The 21,853-nt window shown below is 37.3% G+C and overlaps 1 protein-coding gene and 1 long non-coding RNA gene across 2 annotated transcripts in view; one reads left to right on the top strand and one right to left on the bottom strand.

The window, feature by feature from the left end:
* GPR158 (G protein-coupled receptor 158) overlaps positions 1-21,853 on the top strand; it is a 375,355-nt gene that overhangs the window by 274,897 nt on the left and 78,605 nt on the right. The window lies entirely within an intron of this gene.
* The window catches only part of LOC140847783 (uncharacterized), a 158,385-nt gene that overhangs the window by 115,365 nt on the left and 21,167 nt on the right, over positions 1-21,853 (bottom strand). Inside the window, exon 2 of the long non-coding RNA XR_012127960.1 lies at positions 2,880-2,951. This is a non-coding gene — a long non-coding RNA (uncharacterized lncRNA). The remainder of the gene's footprint in view (positions 1-2,879; positions 2,952-21,853) is intronic.

Here is a 21,853-nt window from a genome sequence, read left to right as displayed (position 1 = left end):
TTTAACTTTAGTTATCTATTTGATTTAGCTGCTGTGACTTTACAAAGGACACCAAAGCCTGTATAAACATTGTACTTATTTTCAGATTGTTCACCCACCCACAAGACAGGTCCTATAATAAAGAACCGCAAAATAGAACTGGAAGGGACATTAAACACAATTTAAACTTTATTCAACCTCTATTTTGCAAGTGAAAGAAGAAAGACTGAAATAAATTGCAGCTCATCCAGTTTTTCTCAGCTAGGTAATGAGAAAGCCAAGAATAAAATCTAGTCTCTTGACTCCTGGTCTAGCACTCTCTTCACTCCAGGACAGTAACTCTAACAGAGCTTGTGAATGTGAGGTTCAGATGGCATTAAATAGCAGGAAATCAGGGGGGCCCAAGCTCTACCCCTTCAGTGAGTCACCTTTCCTCATTGGGTCTCCAAGGAAATAAAAGTCACAGCAGATAAAACAGGGAACCAGTTGAAAATAGCTTGAGGTTTGGCTCTAAAACTCCAGTGAGCTTAGATGATTGCTGAACCATATAAAGTTTATGACATTCAACCATGTTACCTACAAAAATGGCAATTCTATGTTTCAACCTAATAAAACAATCCTATTAGACCATATCAGGTTGGTATCAACTGGCACTGAACCTAAGTCAGTTAAAAGACTGCTTTTTCTATGATCACCCCAAAGCCCAAAACTAAAACTCAGAACTTTTTTTACTCTAGTGTAGAGCACACACATCACCCAGAAACAGGGAAAAACAAGAACGTATTGCTTCCATGCATAGAGTTTAACAAGTGGATAGTAAGGGAGAGAGAGTTGAAAGTGGGAAGAGAGCATGAGAATGAGACCATGAGAACAAAGCTAAAGCAGCCAAGTGTTTAATCACTAGTATAATTATTGATTTTGATCAAATTGGCCAGTGGGAGCCCCTTTAAGCTGGCCCCTGTGTTCTTGATATGACCCCATCATTCTCTGAGCATTCCCCTACTTTATAGTGCAACAGAAGTGCTTTCCCTCTCACAACCCTAGAAGTATTGTTTTCTCCAAGGAACCCTGGTTCTTTTTAGGGGGAAATGATAGCAGTTGGTTCTGAGACAGATTTACTTCCATTGTGATAAACACAGGGAAGAAAGTTCCCAGTTTTAAAACTAGTCCAGTATTTCTCAAACCTCCATTATCTAGGGATCTTTGTAAGGAGATTTCTTCTCAACTCTAAGATTCCATCTTTAAGACACAGATTTTTAAGCTGATAAAGACTGCATCTTATTTGGTGTCATTTAGATCCGTTTGGATTGATTTCATAGCAAATGAGAGAAAGGAATTCAGAAGGGAAGTTAAGTATTCATGAGCACAGCAGTATTCTCAGGAAACAGTGTGTGGGGACAGCTGTTTCATGCCAAGGTCGCTCAAAGAGTATGTGAATAGATAACTCTTAATCCCCAAACAGCTAGAGGATTTTAGAAGTAGTAGTTAAAGTATTGAGATCAAAAGACTTCAGACATCTTAGGCCACCTCCTTCAAGGGAATTAGAAGATTCATGACAAGACACTTGGTTCGTTTCTATACAGTAGGTTAGGAGACTAGAAGAAATGGTTAAAAATCCTGAAATTTTGTGCCGTCCCATTTATCCACTTGTTCCTGTGTGCCCATTCCCTGTCAACCCACCAGAGAGACTTTTTGTTGGTATGTGCAGTTGTCTATAGGTGAAGACACGAAAGTTATCCATATGCATATTCTAGGATATTTGGTTAAGAGTCTTGAATCAGCAACATGTCAGGAATTAACTATTAACTTCCTTTCAGCTGAAAGAATTTTAATAAATGAAAGATCTTAAAGAGTTGAGAATTGGACTGTTGGCTTTGTTTGTCAATCAAAAGCAAGAGTGTTTTCATCTTTGCTAAAATAAACACCAATTGGACTATACGCCTTTTTAAAAAATGCTTTGTTGATTTTTGAAGTACAGTAATTACTCATTATTTACAAACTAGAACAAATTAAATTTAATAAAAGGCAGATCAAAGTTGTTATCAACCAGAAAAAATCATTGTATACATTTGATCATTTGAGGCATCTGTACATGCACATATATATATTGAAATGGAAAATGAATGGACGGTGGAAATTGGAATGCAGATAGGGATGATCTACAAATTTTTAATAAAAACATATTAATAGTAGTCTTTTATTATTTTGACCTAACACTGAAGTGAAACTGAAGACATACTGATTTTCAGATAAATCACCACAAGCATCATTAGTTCTAAAAGATCTTTCTCAAGTTTAAAAAGATTATAAAATGCTTAAAAATTCAGGTTAATTATTTTTTACTTAGCTGTATGATTCAGCTTTGGACAATATCACTTCAGCTATGACAGCTAAGATACCGAACTCAAAGACAATTCATTTTGCCTCCTTCTCACACCTTTTGATTTTTGTTAATAATTTTTGAGTTTTAAGTTATAACATGTATATAATGTGCAATTTTGAAACTATAGTTCACACAGTTGTTCAATGTTAAGGCTCTGTTAAATAAATATGTTTCCCACTAATCTTTGTAACCTGCTTCTTCATTCCCCAGTTCTTTATTCCGATTTGTCCCTTGGTTTTTATTAGCAATTTTTTCTTGAAGGATTAATGAATTCTATAGTTCTTGAGTTCTCATATGCTTGAGAATGTCTATCCATTGATAAAGAGTAATTTCCTTGAGTATAAAAATTTCAAAATATGCTTTCTATTGTTCAGAATTGTATCTCAGTGTTTCTAGCTATATTTGAAAACCCTGATTTCTGCCTCCAGTGGATGACTTGCTATTTCTGCCTAGATGCCAGTAAGTCATTCTAGTCTTGCAATTAAATTATTAAACTAAGAATTACCTTGGAACTTACCATTTTGTATCACTTTTTTCTTGAATCATGATTTTTCTTTTCTTTTCTATAGATGTAAGACCTCTTTTATTCCTGGAAAAAAAATATATATATATATATATTTAGGAGAGCAAGGCAGAGGCTTTTATTTAGATATAAAGTAAGAGGAAAGAACTCCTGGCTCACACCAGGACAAGAGAGTCCTGGGATGGTGGGTTATCTAGGGGTTTTATAGGCAGTTGAGAGGGCTAAGTGGTCCCAAAATGTTTATCTTTGAAGAGACCTTAAGTTTCTTATTAGTCTTCCTGGTTATTTGCTCCCAAGGTGGGCTGAGTTATTGTCTGTTTGTTAAAGAGTATGTTAAGAAACTTACTTTTAACTAATTGGGTTTTAAAATGCAATCTTCTTTTCAAGATGGAATCCTTCCTGTTTTTACTATGTTGTTTTGGGCTTGCTTGCTACATTGTTCAGGTTGCAACTCATTTGTTTAGGGCTAGAGGAGGAAAAGCAGCACCTAGGTAAAGTCATAAAAACAAGTTGGGCACTCTGCAGGCCAAAGCAAATCCCTCAATGGATTATCTTGCCTTGTTTTTTCCGGAGGCCCTCACCTTACTCTGTCTAAGCCCACGGTCCCTATCTCATTGCCCCCTCTACAGATAGAGACCCTAGCTGCTGCCAGGGGAAAGGGGGTGATGACTGCTCTGGCTGCTTCATGCTGAGAAGGGGCTCAGTAAAGGGTGCAGTTAGGTCTCCATCACCAGTCAGTTGAGAGGGCCTCGAAGATGGGCATATTCATCCTTGTTTCCATTTCCATCACCATTTGCAGTTCTATGGCTTTCCTGGAATATTTTTAAACTATGTCTTTAACTTTTTGTGTTTCTTCTTCAGAACACGAATTATGTATATACTGTATTTTCTATAATGTTTCTAGTAGTTTATATATCTTTTTCCTTTTATTATTTTGTGTGTTTCCTTCAAGTTTTTATTCTATGACCTTTCCAGTATTCTCAGTTGTGTTTATTCTGCTTGAGTTGATTCTAATATTCCTTTAAACTTTCTAATGTTTTTTATTTTCATTTTCTACCCCCTTCCCCAGTTTTTTGGAGCAATTTCTATTTTTCTTATATCTTCTTTGATTCTAGTATCTTTTTCTTTGTGCTTCTTTATCAGAGGGAACATATCTTCTATAATTTCTTTAAGGCCATGAGAATTCTTTATTTAAATTTATGTCAGTTTTCTTTGGTAATGTTGCTTTTGTTGTCCATGCCTTTTTCCTCCAAATACTTAAGCAAAGAGGGTGGGCTGGTTCTCTTTTGATTTTTATTGTTTTTTTTTTTATGGTGATAATTCTTTTTTATTGTGGCAAAATACACATAAACATAAACTCATCACTTTACATTTTTAAATGTACAATTCAGTGCCATTAAGAACATTCACAGTGTTGTGCAGCCATCACCAATATCGATATTCAGAACTTTTTCATCATCCCTAACTAAAACTGTGTCCATTAAATAACAACATCACCCCCAGCCCATGGTAACCTCTATTCTACTTTCTCTATTTATTTGCCTATTCCAGGTGCTTCATATGAGTGCTTCATACAATATGTCTTTTGTGCTTGATTATTTCACTTAGCATGATGTTTTCAGGCTTCATCCAGGTTATGACATGGATCAGAACTTCATTCCTTTTTATGGTTGAATAATATTCCACTGAATGTATATAACACATTATTTACCACTTATTTATTGATGGACACTTGAGTTATTTCCACCTTTTGACTATTGTAAATAATATTGCTATGAACATTGGTGCCTGAGTGTCTGAGTCCTTGTTTTCAGTTTTTGGGGGTATGTACCTAGGAGTGAACTCTCTATATCATATGGTAATATTTTATGCTTAACTTTTGAGGAACTGCCAGACTGTTTTCCAAAATGGCTGCAGCAAAATACATTCCTACAAGCAATTCATGAGGGTTTCAGTTTACTCACATCCTTACCAAAAGTTATTTCTCATTAAAAAAAATTTAATAGACATCCTGATGGGTCTGAAGTTGTATCTCATTATGGCTGCAATTTGCTGCTTTTCATTTTTGGATGAAACAGCTTTTTTCAGACAGCCTTTTTATGAGGAATTATGTGGAGAGCAGCAGGACTAATAGGGTGAGACAGACTACCTCACTCTGAGATCACACAAAGCCCCAGTTTAGAATGCATTATAACCCGGGGCTTTGCCTTTGTCTTTCACCGCACTTTTGCCCTGTCTCCTTGGCTTAGCATACTACGTATGTACATCACCAAAGATGTACTTTTTCCAATGAACATCTGGATGATGGCTTTTTTCCAACTCTTTCTCCAATATGGGATGACACTGTGTTTCTACAGGAAAATTCCCCAGTTTTCTTTTGGTCTTGCCATGACCTAAAATGCATTCTCCAACAAACAGATTGCCTCTTCAAGACTGGAACTTCAGAACTGAATCAGGACAAAACTGCTCTCCATGGCTTTTTTCACTCTGGTGTCACTGTCACTCAGTTCTTGGCTCTTCTCTTATCTCTCTTGGTGATTCTCATCCATTCTCATAACAGTATACTTTCTGCATGCCAACAACATGTTTATATCTCCAGCTAGGATCTTTCTGAATTCCGGACTTGTGCATCTACCTGTTCAACATCCCCACCTGGGTATCTGATAGACATCACAAACTTAATACATCCAAAACTTAACTCGCAGTCATACTACAACCCCCAAACCTGCTCTACCAGCAGAATGCCCCATTCCAGTTGGTATCAACCCAGTCCTTCCAGTTGCTCAAGACAGAAACCTTAGATTCATCCTTGACTTCCCTCTATCTCTGACATCTTATACCCACTTCATTATAAAACCTTGTTGGTTTCACCTTGAAAACATATCCAGAACTGGAGGTCCTAGCCATGGCAATCAGACAGCACAAAGAAATAAAAGGCATCGAGATAGGCAAGGAAGAAGTCGAACTGTCCCTGTTTGAAGATGACATGATATTGTTAAAAAACCCTAAAGAATCCACTCCAAAACTACTAGATCCAATATCTGAATTCAGCAAAGTTGCGGGATACAAAATACATACACAGAAATTGTTGCATTCCTATATACTAACGATGAACTAACAGAGAGAGAAATGAGTAAAACAATTCCATTCACAATTGCATGAAAAAGAATAAAATACTTAGGAATAAACCTAACCAAGGAAGTGAAAAACCTATACCCTGAAAACTACGGGACACTCTTAAGAAAAATTAAAGAGGCCACTAATAAATGGAAATTCATCCCATGCTCTTGGCTAGGAAGAATTCATATTGTCAAAATGGCCATCCTACCTAAAACAATCTACAGATTCAATGCAATCCCTATCAAAATACCTACAGCATTATTCAATGAACTAGAGCAAATAGTTCTAAAATTCATATGGAATGACAAAAGACCCCAAATAGCCAAAGCAATCCTGAGAAGGAAGAATAAAGTAGGTGGAATTATGCTCCCTGACTTAAAGCTCTCCTACAAAGCCACAGTAATCAAGACAATTTGGTACTGGCACAAGAATAGACCCACAGACCAATGGAACAGAATAGAGAGTCCAGATATAAACTCAAGCAATATGGTCAATTAATATATGATAAAGAAGCCATGGATATACAATGTGGAAATGACAGCCTCTATAACAGCTGGTGCTGGCAAAACTGGACAGCTACATGTAAGAGAATGAAACTGGATTACTGTCTAACCCCATACACAAAAGTAAACTCAAAATGGATCAAAGACCTGAATGTAAGTCATGAAACTATAAAGCTGTTAGAAAAAAATATAGGCAAAAATCTCTTGGACATAAATATGAGTAACTTCTTTATGAACATATCTCCCTGGGCAAGGGAAACAAAAGCAAAAATGAACAAGTGGGACGATATCAAACTAAAAAGCTTCTGTACAGCAAAGGGTACCATCAGTCGAACAAAAGGCACCCTACAGTATGGGAGAATATATTCATAAATGACATATCCAACAAGGGGTTAACATCCAAAATATATAAAGAACTCACACGCCTCAACACCCAAACAGCAAATAAACCAATTAAAAAATGGACAGAGGAGCTGAACTTCTCCAAAGAAGAAATTCAGATGGCACATGAAAAGATGTTCCACATCACTAATCATTCAGAGAATTGCAAATTAAAAACACAATGAGGTATCACCTCACAACAGTTAGGATGGCCAACATTCAAAAGACAAACAACAACAAATGCTGGTGAGGATGTGGAGAAAGGGGAACCCTCCAACACTACTGGTGGAAATGTAAACTAGTTCAACCATTGTGGAAAGCAGTATGGAGGTTCCTCAAAAAGCTCGAAATAGAAATACCATTTGACTCAGGAATCCCACTCCTAGGAATTTAACCTAAGAATGCAGGAGCCCAGTTTGAAAAAGACATATGCACCCCTATGTTTATTACAGCACTATTCACAATAGCCAAGAAATGGAAGCAACCTAAGTTTCCATCAGTAGATGAATGGATAAAGAACATGTGGTAAATATACACAATGCAATATTATTCAGCCATAAGAAGAAAACAAATCCTACCATTTGCAACAACATGGATGGAGCTAGAGGGTATTATGTTCAGTGTAATAAGCCAGGCAGAGAAAGACAAGTATCAAATGATTTCACTCATCTGTGGAGTATAAGAACAAAGAAAAAATCTGAAGGAACAAAACAGCAGCAGACTCACAGAACCCATGAATGGACTAACAGTTACCAAGGGGAAATGGACTGGGGAGGGTGGAAGGGAAGGGAGGGATAAGGGGGAAAATGGGGCATTACGATTAACACACATAATGTGGGGGAGAGGGGACATGGGAAAGGCAGTATATACAGAGAAGACAAGTAATGATTCTATAGCATCTTACTACGCTGATTGACAGTGACTGTAATGGGTTATGTGGGGGAAACTTGATAATGGGTCTAGTAACCATAACGTTGTTCAAGTAATTGTACATTAATGATATCAAAATAAAAAATAATAATAAATCTATAAATTAATAAAAACATATCCAGAACCAACCCTTTCATACCACTTCCACTGTTATCACCCTGGACTGAGTCACCATTATTAAGCATCAGATTATCGCAATAACCTTCTAACTAGTCTACCTTTTCCACTGTTGGACTCCTACAGTTTATTCTTATAGCCAGAAATCTCTTTTTAAACCTAAGTCAGCTCATATTATTCCTGCTCAAAACCCTGCAATGGCTTACTATTTCATTCAGAATAAAACCTAAAGACCTAAAAGGGCTCCATGGTCTGCTCATCTGTCTCTTCCCCTTACTCACTCTTTTCCATTAACACTTGGCTCTTTACTGTTTTCAACCTACCCAGGCGTACTCCCATCTTAAAGCCCTTATACACATATATAAACATATAGTTGTTTATCTCTGTCTTTATTTCTGTGTCTCTCAGTTTCTTGATCTCTGTCCTTATCTCTAATTTTCCCAAAGGGAGGTGCAGAGGAAGCTAGACCAAAAATCTAGACTTTAGTTCTGGCCTACAAAGTCCAGCATGACCTGACCCCTTCTTTACTTCTTTGACTTCATACTCCGCTGCTCTCTGCTGCAACAGTACTGGCCTCGTTGCTCTCCCCTGAGCAGGTCTGGGATGTGCCCACACCCGGGCCTTGGCATTGGCTCTCCTCTTCCTGGAGCTCTTGTGATCCACATATCTCCATGGAACTCCCTCATCTTTAAATCTTTGCTCAAAAGTCAACTCTCCCATCAGAGGAAGTTAAGGAATTCATTTTGGAATAAATAGGGAGAGGTTAATTTAAAAGTTATGACTTTAAAGTGAGAATGAACCACAACAATTGCAGAGAATTTCTAATGGAGATAGATTCAGTAATGATGTGGTGGCAAAAATGTCACAATTTGGCAGTAAACTAAGAACATAAGTTATCTTGAGAATGCTTCATAGGAACAAACGAAGGGATGCTGACTTTGATAGTCAGATGGCTTGAGTCAAAAGATAAGAAATTGTACCTCTGCAGCAATGTCATAGCTGGCATGTTTTAGCTCTCTAGTAAAAATTGTGAAAAGGGTAAAGTGTCAGTTCATTTCTAATTCCCTTGCTGGAGTTTGTAAATTAATGTCTTTGCCCAGAGGGGAATCATTGCAGGAACACTTTCTGTCTCTTTTTTAATGGTTACTATTTCTTTCCTGATTACAAAAATTCATCTTGAATTTTCCTGTGCAGACTCAAGACACGTAAGTAACTATTTCTGCAGTTTGGTTATTTTCAATTGCAAAAGAGGCTAATAAGTTTATACTTCAGAATTAAGGTATTATAAGTGAACAAGTGATTTTAGAGAACTTTAATAGTCTCTGGGAAACATTTTTAGGATTGTCAGGCGTTTAAATTAACAAACTACCAATATGTTTGCTGTTGTGATGTGCAAGTTAATCTCCATAGTCTCACACAGGAGCCATTGGGCATAAGAGGTATGAATTACACTTAGAGATGTTTGAGAGCTAGTTCAGAATATAGCTACAAACACAAGTAGTTGGAGTTAAATTAGCAATGTGTCCTGAAAAATAGTTTCCCATTCAAAGCTACTGGGGGAAAGAAGTTTGCAGATGACCTAGGAACCCTATTTACAATGGTAGCAAGTATTCTTTTAAACAAACGACAAGATGACATTTTGACAAGGCATTTGATACCTTAAATGTCAGGGGCCATACAGTGTCACTAAAGGGTCACAGTTCAATAAAGCAGATATATTACTTAAAGAAAGAAGAAAACTGTAAAGGCATAAAACTTCCATGGCATCGCATGAATAAAAATCCAACTTGAGAATATCCAGAGCCTGGCAGAAGTGTGACTGCAGGAAGCGTTTGGACCTTAAGCTCAAATTAGAATCATCAGTGTAAACTTACAGGAAAAAGAACAGATTGCTTGCCTAGAATATATCAGAGAAGTATGTCAATTCGTGTTTATTTTAATTATACATTTATCTAAAAGCTGTGATTATTGTATGTGAATATTATTTCATTTATAGCTTCTATAATATGAGGAAAATAGACTATTTTGTGAAAACATAATCACTATAGAGACAGACCTTTAGAAATAGGTAATATAAATTATCAAAAAGAAGTGTTATTTGTGATTAGATGTGTATAATCTCCATGATTTGTCTCATTTAGAGTATTCCAAAGTGAGATTTATTTGGAATGTCATCTCTAGGCTTTAGAGATAAAGTAAATATGAGTCATTCTAATACAGTCATGTTCAGATGACACTGTGGTTCAAGCTTTACTTTCAATTTAACTTTGATTTTCTTAATTCTTCATACTGTGTTTCTTATAACCAATATCTGCTTTCCTCATGCTTACAGAATGTGGGAGAAAAACTACCTGTCCTGCTCAATTGTCTTGTCTACTTCACACAGTCGTTCATACTGCTGGGGTCTGGGTGTGACCAATGGGCAGCCCCCATCAAAGTGCTGCTTCTGTTTTAAGGAGAGTGTGAGAGGCTTTGCTGTTTATATGGGTTTCTCTCAAAGAAGTTTCACATTTCCTCTTTTGATGTTAAAGCACAGCATCTCATCAGATGTTCCAAAAAGATGCTCTAAAAAAAAGAAAAGGTCAAGTATATTTGGCAAAAGCTCTTACTTGGGGAGCCACAGTAAACATTGCTTATTAAAGGCTTTGAGATCTGAAATAAAGGGATGCATTTAAAACTGAGCATTTCTCCATTTCTCCATCTTGCTTGATTTCATTATGCCCTTTGCCATGTAACACCTGTTAAAATATTTGTAATCAATAACATAAATTCCCTGGTTTCCTTAAAGAATACATACTAAAAATTCCATATATTGCAGAAGTACCATTCCATTTATATAGAGTGAAAGTGTGTGTGTGTGTGTGTGTGTGTGTGTGTGTGTGTGTGTGTGTATGTGTGTGTTCTGAGCATATGATTTAAACTATAGGAAAGCAGGAGAATAACATACACAGAATTCAGGATTTTGGTCACCTCTAAAAGGAAAGGGAAGAGGATGGGATCAGAGAGGAAGAGGCACACAAAGGGAACTTTCAAGGAGAGGAGCAAGGAGTAAAAGAGAAAGGCAGGGAGGAAGGAGGTTCTCTCTCTTACTAACACTGTTAATGAATTTAGTGTAAGAGAGTATTACAGAAAAACGAATAGTAATACTCATTTTCTTAAACTGAGTGGTAGGTGGGTGATGTGGGTATTAATTGTGTTCATAGATGAAATCATCACAATACTCTGATGCTGCAATAGTTAGGGGTCCAGAGGATGAAGAGGATTCAGCAAAGGAGACTGATTAGTTAGCAGGGAAGTAGGAGAAAGATCAAGGGAATGTACACATTGTGTGTCAAGGAGAGAGAAGAGGGAGTGGCTGATTCCTTCAGATGCTGCCAATTAGTCTTGTAAGATGGGGAACAAGAATTGCTCGCTGAATTTGGCAAACAAGAATTCCTTACTGAATTTGGCCATGTTGAGGTGGTCTTAGCAAGACCAGTTTTGGTGCAGTGCTAGGTGATGAAAGCCCGACTAACTCCAAAGAGGGAGTAGAGGAGATAAGTGAGAGCCAGCATGTAGAAGCCATTCCTTCTACAAGTTTTGTAGTCAAGAGAGGTAGAAAATTGGAGTACCAGAGCAAGTTGTAGATCCAGTGAAAAATTTTTAATGAAATGATAGCATGTTTGCATGGTTATGGTATGGTCCTAGAGAAACAGAAAGTGATGGTATAGGAGAGAAGTGAATATTGTCATTAGGGTTGCCCTTAAGTAGACAAAAACATATGAGTAAGCCGAAGGATTGAGCTTAGATCAGAACACATCCTGTTCATTCTTTGTGATAAGTGAGAAGGAGGTGCCAGGACTTCTCTTCCATGAATATCAGATGAAAACCCAGTAGCAGGACAAGAATGACAACTTGAGATATCTCTGAGAATGTGTAACTGGGGGCCGTTTCTCTCATCGTCCTGTTATTCAGGATTTCACACTAGAGCCAGGCACTGTCTCAGTGCAGGTGAATGAGTAAATTAAAACATTCTAACAATTGGTGGTAGCTTCTCAGACTTTTGTGATAAGCACTCCATAGCATACAGGGATCTGGTTCCATGTCTGCCATCCAAACAACTGTACATTCTATGGCAAAATGACTGTCTCTGATAGAGCAGTGCCTCCACATAATGGTAATGACTGCCCTATAGTCCTGGTCACTGCAGATTCAGACGTGTTTGGATCCATGTACTCCTCAGAGGCTTTAATTGTACCAGTCATTCAGTTACTTGGGCTATTCCTGCTATCAAAGCAACTTGAAAACTTGACAATTATCTAGTTAGTCGGATCTATGTAGTTAGACAGTACAGATCTGCTGGACTAAAACTGAACTGATCTGTGATACGAACTCAGACAGAATGTAATAAAAAAAGGAAGCAGCAAAAATGGGTTAAGCACTTCATTACCCAGCCTTTGGGCAGCTCTTGACAACACTGAGTCGTTCTGGAATTTTTTTTCCATCACCTAGTCAACCTTTTGCCATTTTATTTCACCTTCCTGTCTTACTCCGTTTAAATAGAATGTCGAAAGTGAAAGTTGAATGCTGAACATTGACAAACTGCAATTTGTAGGTAACTTGTAAGTGGCATTATTTTCACCTTGGAAATCTTGGTGTTAAGGAAGTGACACATTTATCTTTAGGGGTCTTTTCAGTTCTTCCTTCAGAAAATATTTTATTTCTGCCCCTTTGTATTTGAGAGAAATGAATCTATGATTCAGTTCTGGAAAGTCTTATGGTGACATCATAAAAACATTAAGAAGTGGAGGCCTGCACTCAGAGTCTTGGACTTCAAGGAGAGGAGCAAGGAGTAAAAGAGAAAGGCAGGGAGGAAGGAGGTTCTCTCTCTTACTAACACTGTTAATGAATTTAGTGTAAGAGAGAGTATTAAAGAAAACCTAAATATTGTACCTTCATTTCTCTGCACTGCTGGTGTACTCTGTTTCTCTAGCTGAGTTCCTGTGTTTCTCTCACCATTGTAAGCAACAGAAGGATCACTTTAATGATAATGAGAGGTGACATTTATTGTGTGATTTTTCCATCCTCTATGCCACATTATACATCCTCAGTGCTTTATTTGTGCTATCTTATGTCTTAGATGTCTTTGCATCTACCAATGTGTAGCATAGTGTCTGGCACATAGTAAGAATACAATAAATATTTTTCCAGTGACCTGTAAACATGGAGTTAGATGGGCCAGCAATACAGAGCTCTGACATGGTAAAAAAGTTGCTTCCTGATAATATGATATAAAAGGCTCTGAAAAAACCATATTACTAAATATGTTGCCATGGTTAACAGGCTGACAAAACATATAGAATTGTTAGTTAAATTTCTAGACATGGGATTAAATTGTGTTAAAGCAGTTGTTTCCTGAAAAGCTCAATACACCAGCTAGTGAACATCTTATCTCTTATTTACTTACTTGATTGGTCTTAGGCTTTACAGTGTGTAGGGGTTAAGAGCAGAGACTGTGGAGCCACTGTAACTGACACTTATTGGCTGTGTGACCTTAAGTTAGTCATTTAACCTCTCTGGACCTCCATTGCCTCATCTGTAAAAGGGGATATGAAAGTATCATTGGATGATTTTATGCATGCAAAATGCTTAGAATAGTGCCTGGCACATATTATGAGTGTGTAAGTATCACTACTTTGGGATATGCTGCTTAATAAATAATTTATCTCTGACAGATCGTAATAAAGAAAACAAACAAGTAAAAAACAATCATCCCTTCCCCACACATAGTCTGAAAAGCCCTTATCAAAGCAGCATATCCTAAAGTAGCTTCTCCCACTTTATAAGCATCAGAATCATGTAGGACTTGTTAAACCCTAAACCCTGGATTGCCATACCCCACCCCTGATGTCTGATTCAGTAAGTCTGGAAAAGGGGCAGAAATTTTGCATTTTGTGTAAATTCCAAAGGGATGTTGTTGCTCCTGGTCCGTGGTCCTTAAACCACACTTGGAAAACCTTTTCGAACTGTGTATGGGGAAGGAAAGTTTGTGTTTACTTGTTTGTTTTGTTTTGTTTATTATGTCTGTCAAAGATAAATTCTTTGGTAAAATACAACATGAATCACCAGGAAAGTGAAATGAAAAAAAAACCTGACTTTTCTCATCTATTTTGTTTCCAGATGAATGGGAATTTTCTGTTCATACCTTCAAAAAGGAAGAGAATTCATATAGCATGGTTCATGTTAGGTTAGGCCTTCTGGTATTTCATCCTCTTTTAAATGGAGACCAAGACATAAATTCATAAGTTCCTGGAAATAAAATATGGATATCTTTGGGTCCTATTATTCTGCCCACCACACCAATCATCAAAAATTCAAATTCACCATACCAGGTAATCCAGTCTAATCAGAGCTACCACAAATTTTTGAGACACTCTAACATATCCAAAGTCTGATTTACAATGTAGAAAGCCTGCACAACAAAAACCTTCTGTTTTACCATGTCTATACTATGAATTTGTCCTTCGGGTAAGTTTGCTCTCCTGCATAGGGACCAATTTATTTTTCCACAATTACTTATCACAGCACAACTAAAATATGCAAAGTTGACACACCCAGGCCATTTTCCTCCTTCGTTGTCAATATTGGGCCCTCACTCCCTCAGTTACAACCATCTGTTGGACTTAAACTGTGGAGTCCCAGTTAGGAATGTACCTGTGTTCTAGTTTCTCACAGTCTCACCTGACCCACTTTATTCATATAAATTAAGTTACTGCCTGGCTTTTAGCATAGTGTTTGATTTTGCTGCCCTGAAAATAGGAAGTTTTGACAAAAAAAGGAAACACATCCTTCTTCTGACAGTTACTTAAAACTCCCATTCAAAAAAAGAAGCTGTATTTAACTTAAGGAAGTCTCCCATATGCTCCATGAGTTCTCAATGTAAAATAAACAAACTAACTAAAATAAAAACAAAAATTTAAAGAGGTAGTATCTATTTGTGAACATTCAAACACTCAAAAAATAGGTAACAAAGAATTGGTGGTTTTAGGATAAATAGGCAGCAGGGTCAGGATGAGCTGCAAGTACCAAGGAACAAGCCCAAGAAGCTTTAAAAAGCTAAATTCTCCCCCCACCCCCAAGAAGAAATGTGGAAGTGAATAGTCCAAAACAAAATTGTATTTTAGTTCAAGAGATCCTGGGTGACCCATTTCCTCTATCCCTTCGAACTACTACACATTACCCTTGGAAGCAGGCAGACAGGAAGTACGAAGGTGGGAGAATACTATTTTTCTCTTCCATTTAACCTCATAGTCAGAATTTAATTACATGGTCAATCTTTGATTCAAAGGATGCTGGGAAATAGTCTTCTATCTCCATGACTAGATGTCCAGTTGGGAATTATACACATTGTGAGATCTCATCACTGCCATGCATGTGGCTTTTATTTTCTTCCAGTTGCTGATTGGTATTTTCTGCATTTCTTCAATGCATATATATTATCTTTATAAAAATTAAAAATAGTAAAGCAAAAGAAGTCCAGTCTTTGCCTCTGCCTAGCTATGACTTGGGGAAAGAACCAAGGTTGCTGGTAGTGTTTATGCAACTCACACCTAGGGGAAAACTGCCTGTCATTGTTCATTGTAATCTTTATTTAGCTTTTCTTTCTTCTGTCTTTCACTTGCTTGGAAAGGCAGCAGTTATGCAATAGATGTGATTCAGGCAGGAAAGAAAATCCTTATTTAATTTATGGGACCATTAGATAACTAGTAAAGAGAAACTCACCTGAGATGGGTTTTCTTATATGGGTTTTCCTGGTGATAGTTCAGTTCCTTTAACGGTGCACTAATTTTAGTGGCCCCAAAATCTTTGGAAGTTATTTTAAGCTATAGTGTGGGCACACTAAGTATAGTGTGCTAAAGGTGGTGGGGGGAGGGGGGAACTGTTTTTACTCTAAGCCTCATTCCCTTTACTATGAGTTTTGGGTTGTTGTTGTTTTTAAGAAAGATAATATTACTATAAGTTGCTAATTTTGATGTAAAACCAAACACTCAGAATTTCTCTGAAGTCAGAGAAGAAAAGGGGATTGAAACTTTTGTTGTGCCTGATATCTTGGTTATAAGGGAAAGTAATGAAACCACATTTTTCTTCCAAGTGATGTTTCTAAAATAAAACAAGACAAATACATACTGAAATGTCTGCCTATCTAGAAATTAGAGATATCTCAAAAGGGAAGAGTTGCTAAAGAAGTTTGTTTAAGGGAATTTCAGATTTAAAACCATGGAAATTTTACCAGTACTAGGGCTATCCCCTGATTAGGGAAGTTTTCAGCCATTATTTTAAGTAAGTTTCCTGGCCTTTCTTCTCTCTCTTTCTTCTCCTGGAGCCCCCATAATGCAAATGCTATTCTGATTGATATCCTATAGATCTCTTAATCTGTCTACCTGTTTCTTCAAATTCTTTTGTTTTTGTTGCTCTAGTTGCGTGCTTTCCACTGCCTTGTCTTCCAGTTTACCTATCCTTTCTTCTGCTTCATCTAGTCTGCTGTGGAACCCCTCTAGTGTATTTTTCAGTTCAGTTATTGTATTCTTTATCTCTGTGGCTTCTGGTACTTTCTTATGCTTTCTATCTCTTTGTTGAAGTTTCTGTGTTCATTCATTCTTCTCCTGAATTTGGAGGGCATCCTTAAAACCATTACCTTGAACTCTTTATTAGGCAGATTACTTATCTCCATTTCATTAAGGTATTTTTCTGAAATTTTGTCTTGTTTTTTCTTTTGGAATATTGTCCTCTGTTTCCTCATTTTGCTTGACTTTCTGTGTTTGTTTGTATATGTAAGGTGAAATGGCTACATCTCCTAGTCTTGAAGGAGTGTCCTTATGTAGGAGATCAGCCTTACTGTTCAACCTTGTCTGACTCTTGGCTACCTCTGGAACCTTTGTGATTGTCTAAGTAGCCTGATTTATTTCTTATAGGTCCCAGTTGTTTAAGGAACCTGTCAGTATTTCAAATGGAGTGATCTCAGCACCTAGATTCAGGTTGATTGGAAGCCAGATCCTCAGGCAGCAGCTTTTAAAGTATGCAAATATAAATAATGGGTTTACAGTCATAGACCCTGCTGACCTCCAGACCTCATGGAGCTTCTCCTGGGTGATAGTTGCAAAAATCAGGGCTTCATACAAGTAAGTGTATAAGCTTCTTTCTGGGAGGTACCAGCAAGCTGTGCTGAGGCCAAGGGAGGGCACAGAGATGGTGTCTCCCTGCCTACATGCCCTGAGGGTACCTCATTAGCCTTTAGATGTGTGGCAAATCTCACACCTGACTTCAGGTTGAAGCTCCAGGACAACTAAATGGGCCCTTTTCATGTGCAGACTGGGTGTGTGTGTTTTATTCTTCTGTCTGTGTAGTGCTCTGGGTATGACATCCTGCCTAGAACTATCTCTGAGATTGTTACAGTCAGGTCCAGGAGCCAGGCAATCAAGAGGTGTCTCCTGTGTGGACTGTGCTTACCCACTGGCTGGACAAGCCTGGGGTGAGTGCTGGGGGCAGGCCGCACCCAAGGCTTTAGAAGTGTTGCATCAGTGCCTGAGATAGTGAGGTAGAGGGAGCCTGCAAAAAAGGGCACTCAACAGCACCTCCACCCCCAAGGAAAATTCCAACTAATCCCTGCCCCTCTAGCAGTTGCTTTCAGATTAGTAATTGAATCACCTTCATTTATAATCTAGTCACTGTAAGATAAATTCTAGCCTAAATAAGCAGGCGAAGAGAGGCAACAAAGGGCCAGGTAATTTATTTGAACGCAAACACCCGGGCGAGATTTCCTCAGTCTACAGAAATAGAGGCTGGGGAATTCGCGTGCGTAAGCAGACACGCAGCGAGTTTTTAAAAAAGGTAGGGGGAGGCAGAGCTTAGATTTACAGCGGTGCAAGGATTGGCTGACTATCAGGTTGGGAGGGGGCAGCAGCCGGGGACTTTGACACGTCATCAGGGTCCGACGTGCTTGCTCCTCCTGTCAGTGCTCTCAGCCTTACAGTCACCTTTCAAACTGCTGCCTTTTTGCTCTTATCTGAGATAAGTGAGTCTGGGCACAAGGCCCTCGAAAGGAGTATCTCATATCCCCACAGCCCCCAAGTCCTCTGGACGTAAACCCCATTGGTTTCCAAAGCCAGCTATTTTTGGGGCCTTGTCTGTCTGGTGCAGGTCATAAGGGTCGAGGTGCCCAATTTAGGGCACAAACCCCTGACACCTCAAGGAGAGGATCTGGGCCCACAAGGATCCCTCCCTATTGTGTGTTACTGGGCTGGGGTAAGGTCTTTGGTTAGACTGTGTCTCTGCCTCTCCCAGCAGTCTTGATACGGTCCTTTTATCCCTTGTTGTGGAGAAAGCTGTTCAGCCAATGTTCAGTTCTTTTACAATGGGAATTATTCCATACATAGTCATAGACTTGATGTGTCTGTGGGAGTAGGTGAGTTTGAGGTCTTTTGCTGCCATCTTGGACCACCCCCTTGCTGTGGCAATTGTGGAGGACACATCTCCTACATGAGGTAGCTGCAAGATGGAGAACTGCCTCAGGCACCATGAACTTTGTGAGAGTAAGAGATAAACTTTGTTTGTGTCAGTGGGATTCCAGAGTTTATTTGTTTCTGCAGCTGAGCATCTTTGAACATTGTCCTAATAACTATGTGCAAACAGATAAATATTTCTCAAAATTTGAGATAAATTATCATGTATCACTCATTGTAACACACCTGGGATATCCCTAGAAGTATGAGTATTTATTCTCTAACTTTTAAATGTAATATTTAATGTTTTTTATTATTAAAATGTTTATTTCTTGAAAAGTTATGAATTGAAGATAAGTACAAAGATAATAAAAATTACCCAAAATTCTACTCTAAGGATAACTTGTTGACAATTTCATTATTTTCTTGTCTTTGTCAATAGGTATGTGTTCTTCATATCACTGAAAAGCAGTCTATTTAATAACTATTTAACTTACCATTATGTGGATAGACAAAAACGCATTTATCACACCTCCAATTGTCGGACATTTATGTGGTTTCCTATATTTGTCATTACAATTAGAACCTCTATGAATCAAAGACACTATTGAAACAGAAAAGAGGATGGGGAATCTTTTCTACAGAAAACTATATTTTTCTCCATCATCTCTAGCTTCTTCAGTGGCATTTTTTTTTTTATTCTGCCACATGCAGTTTAGGACATATGACTGTTAAGATGCGTTATGCATTGTCTACTGTGAGGGTGTTGTAACAAAAAAGAGTTACATCACTTTCTTCCTAGGCCATTCATTTTTCATCCATTAGTCTTAGGTTTCATCTTTGGATTCTAAACTCTCTCCTTACATGCTAGTCCAAAACATTACAGACTTTTGACTGTGCTTTACCTGCATATGACCAAAGCTCTTTGAACATTCAGTGGTCCAACTGTCCACATGCAAGAAGAGCCTAGAGCAATAAGCAAAGACAATTCCCATGAAAGTTGGAAAATGAAAACATTCACCATAATAAGCTTATTTTACTGGCCTTGCAACAAATGACAGATAATTCCGCCTATCCAGTTAATGAAAACTGAACTTTTCTTTGATTTTAATTATATTAATTATCTAATACAGTAAATTTGTGCTTAAAAGACTTGTTTTCCTGAATTTCCCTTTCTGTTTTTTTTAATATTTGAAAATGGTTTATCAGATTTGAGTAAAAATTAGCATTTACAAAGAGTGAAATCACAATGACTACAAGAACCTTTATGTACAGATTTGCAACTTAAGAGAAGACCGTATATCCTAGTAGATTTTTTTATTTATTTTTTGACATATAGCTTTTTCACACAAAGAGAGTTTGGAGTGTGTTTTTTGTTGAATCACAGATGCTTTTGTTCAGGCACCACTCAAGAGCTAGACTTTGAGAGGTCACCTAGTATGGGGCCTACTTAAACACAGTGGCAGTGAGAGCCCTGTGCTCTGCCTTTGTTCTCTCTGGTCTGACTTCGGCATTACTCACTCAAAGTCTCTTCCTTTTATATAACCCAATGCCATTCTCTTCTCGCCAAGTTTATCTCTGCACTACTCAGATAAGCCCCATGCTGCTCTTTGTAAATGTCACTCTTAGAAGAAGATAGTCTTAGGGTGTTTTCTGGAAGAATTATTTTTTAAAGAGTTCACTGACTGATTCACTCTGAAGGTTGGTTTGGTTAGGGACTTTTTAAAAAAACTTTTGAGGAAAACATCTGGAGACAGAGCAGATAGCGCATTACTGACTTAGGAAACTCACTAGATTTGTTAGGCGGATAACACGGAGTGAAAGAATAGGTCTGGGTAGATTTTTCAATTGTGTCTGATGCAGGGCAGCCAGGTTTCTTAGTGACCTTACTGATTTTTGTATATGTATTGGAAATTATTCAGTGTTAACCATTTAGACTAGCAACTTGAACATCCTTAATTTAACTTAGAATTTGAATCTTAAAGCTATAAGAATGTTTATTTTGTGCTTATTTAAATGTCTAGTTTGGTCAGATTTAGATTGTTCAGTCAGACTTGATAATACAGATGACCTTTGAGAGCTTTCTTCTTTATTTACAAGAAAGTGTATGAGGGGATTTTGTAGTTACATGTTGTGCTAAATATTTTTCCTTAGAAGTTTGTACCTAGCTGCCTATGATGTTTAAATCAATTCTAAATGACTGCCTTTAATATTTAAATCATTTTTAAACTAACACAGAGGCAAACTTATTTCATTTATCTTCTAGAACGTTTTAGAGTTTAAATAGGTTCATCCAAAATCAACTTGCTAAAGTGGTGCATGCTGGCGAGGAGGGCTGACCTCTGCCTTTGGGGTCCTTGATAGCACGGATATTAATTTGAGGGAGAGGGAAGCCAGGACTAAAAACTACCAGGATGCCCTGGGGTAAGGGGAGGAATCTTTGGTATGTGAAATGGTTTGCTAAACAATATTTGTTTAGCATAAATCAATATTCAAAGGTAACTCACTTTGAGTTATCTCTATTAGGATTAATTTTAATTCAAATATTTGTTCACCAATATCTCAATGGCTTTTAATTTTTCATGTTTTTTCTAATCATAAAGTCTCATCATTCTTCATTTAGAAATTTAAGTGTAAATCTATATTAAAACAATAGAGATCACCTATAGCCCATCACGCAGAGAACTCTTCTAACATAGTCATGTATTTTGGTTCGCACTACTTTTGTCTGAGTGGAAAAACTGGAATCCTACTGCAGATAATGTTTATCTCATTTACCTATATCATTAAGTATTCACCAATATAATTATACTAGTGGCATAGTAGTCCCCTATATAATTTTACTATCATATTAAAAGTTATTTAGCAATTCCTGGACCTTTAGTTCTTCTTAATTTTTTCAAGTTTGCAAATATTTTAAACCACTCCACAGTGAAGTACTTTGCTTGTGACTACTTAACTGAATATTTAATTGCTTCTGTAAAGTCTATTACTCTATGAATGGGTTAAAGAATATGAACTCTTTTATACTTAAAAATGTAAATACTTTAAAACTAATTTATTATTTTAAAATAAGTTTTATTTTAGAATGAATTGTGTTAATTCATAATTGTGTGTATGAATTTATTCATAATAGCCAAACACAGAAAACAACCTGTTCACCATGAGCATATTGCCACTCAAAAGAATATAGTATATATTGTATGATTCCATTTATATGAAACCGTAGGAAGGACAAATATAATTTACAATAATGGAAAGCAGTGGTTGCCTGGAGCCACGGGTGAATGGTGGGAGTTGATTCACCATAGGAAATTTAGAAAGCATAAATAAGCAAAGGGAAGGAAATCATCTCACCATTTAAAGATTTCTACAAATACTTTTTGTAGATACATAGGTACATGAGGAACAAATTCAGTTTAGTGGGGTTTATTTATTA

This window comes from Manis javanica, chromosome 2, assembly GCF_040802235.1.
Source record: "Manis javanica isolate MJ-LG chromosome 2, MJ_LKY, whole genome shotgun sequence".
Lineage (NCBI taxonomy): Eukaryota > Metazoa > Chordata > Mammalia > Pholidota > Manidae > Manis > Manis javanica.
This window is presented reverse-complemented; position numbering and strand designations above follow the sequence as displayed.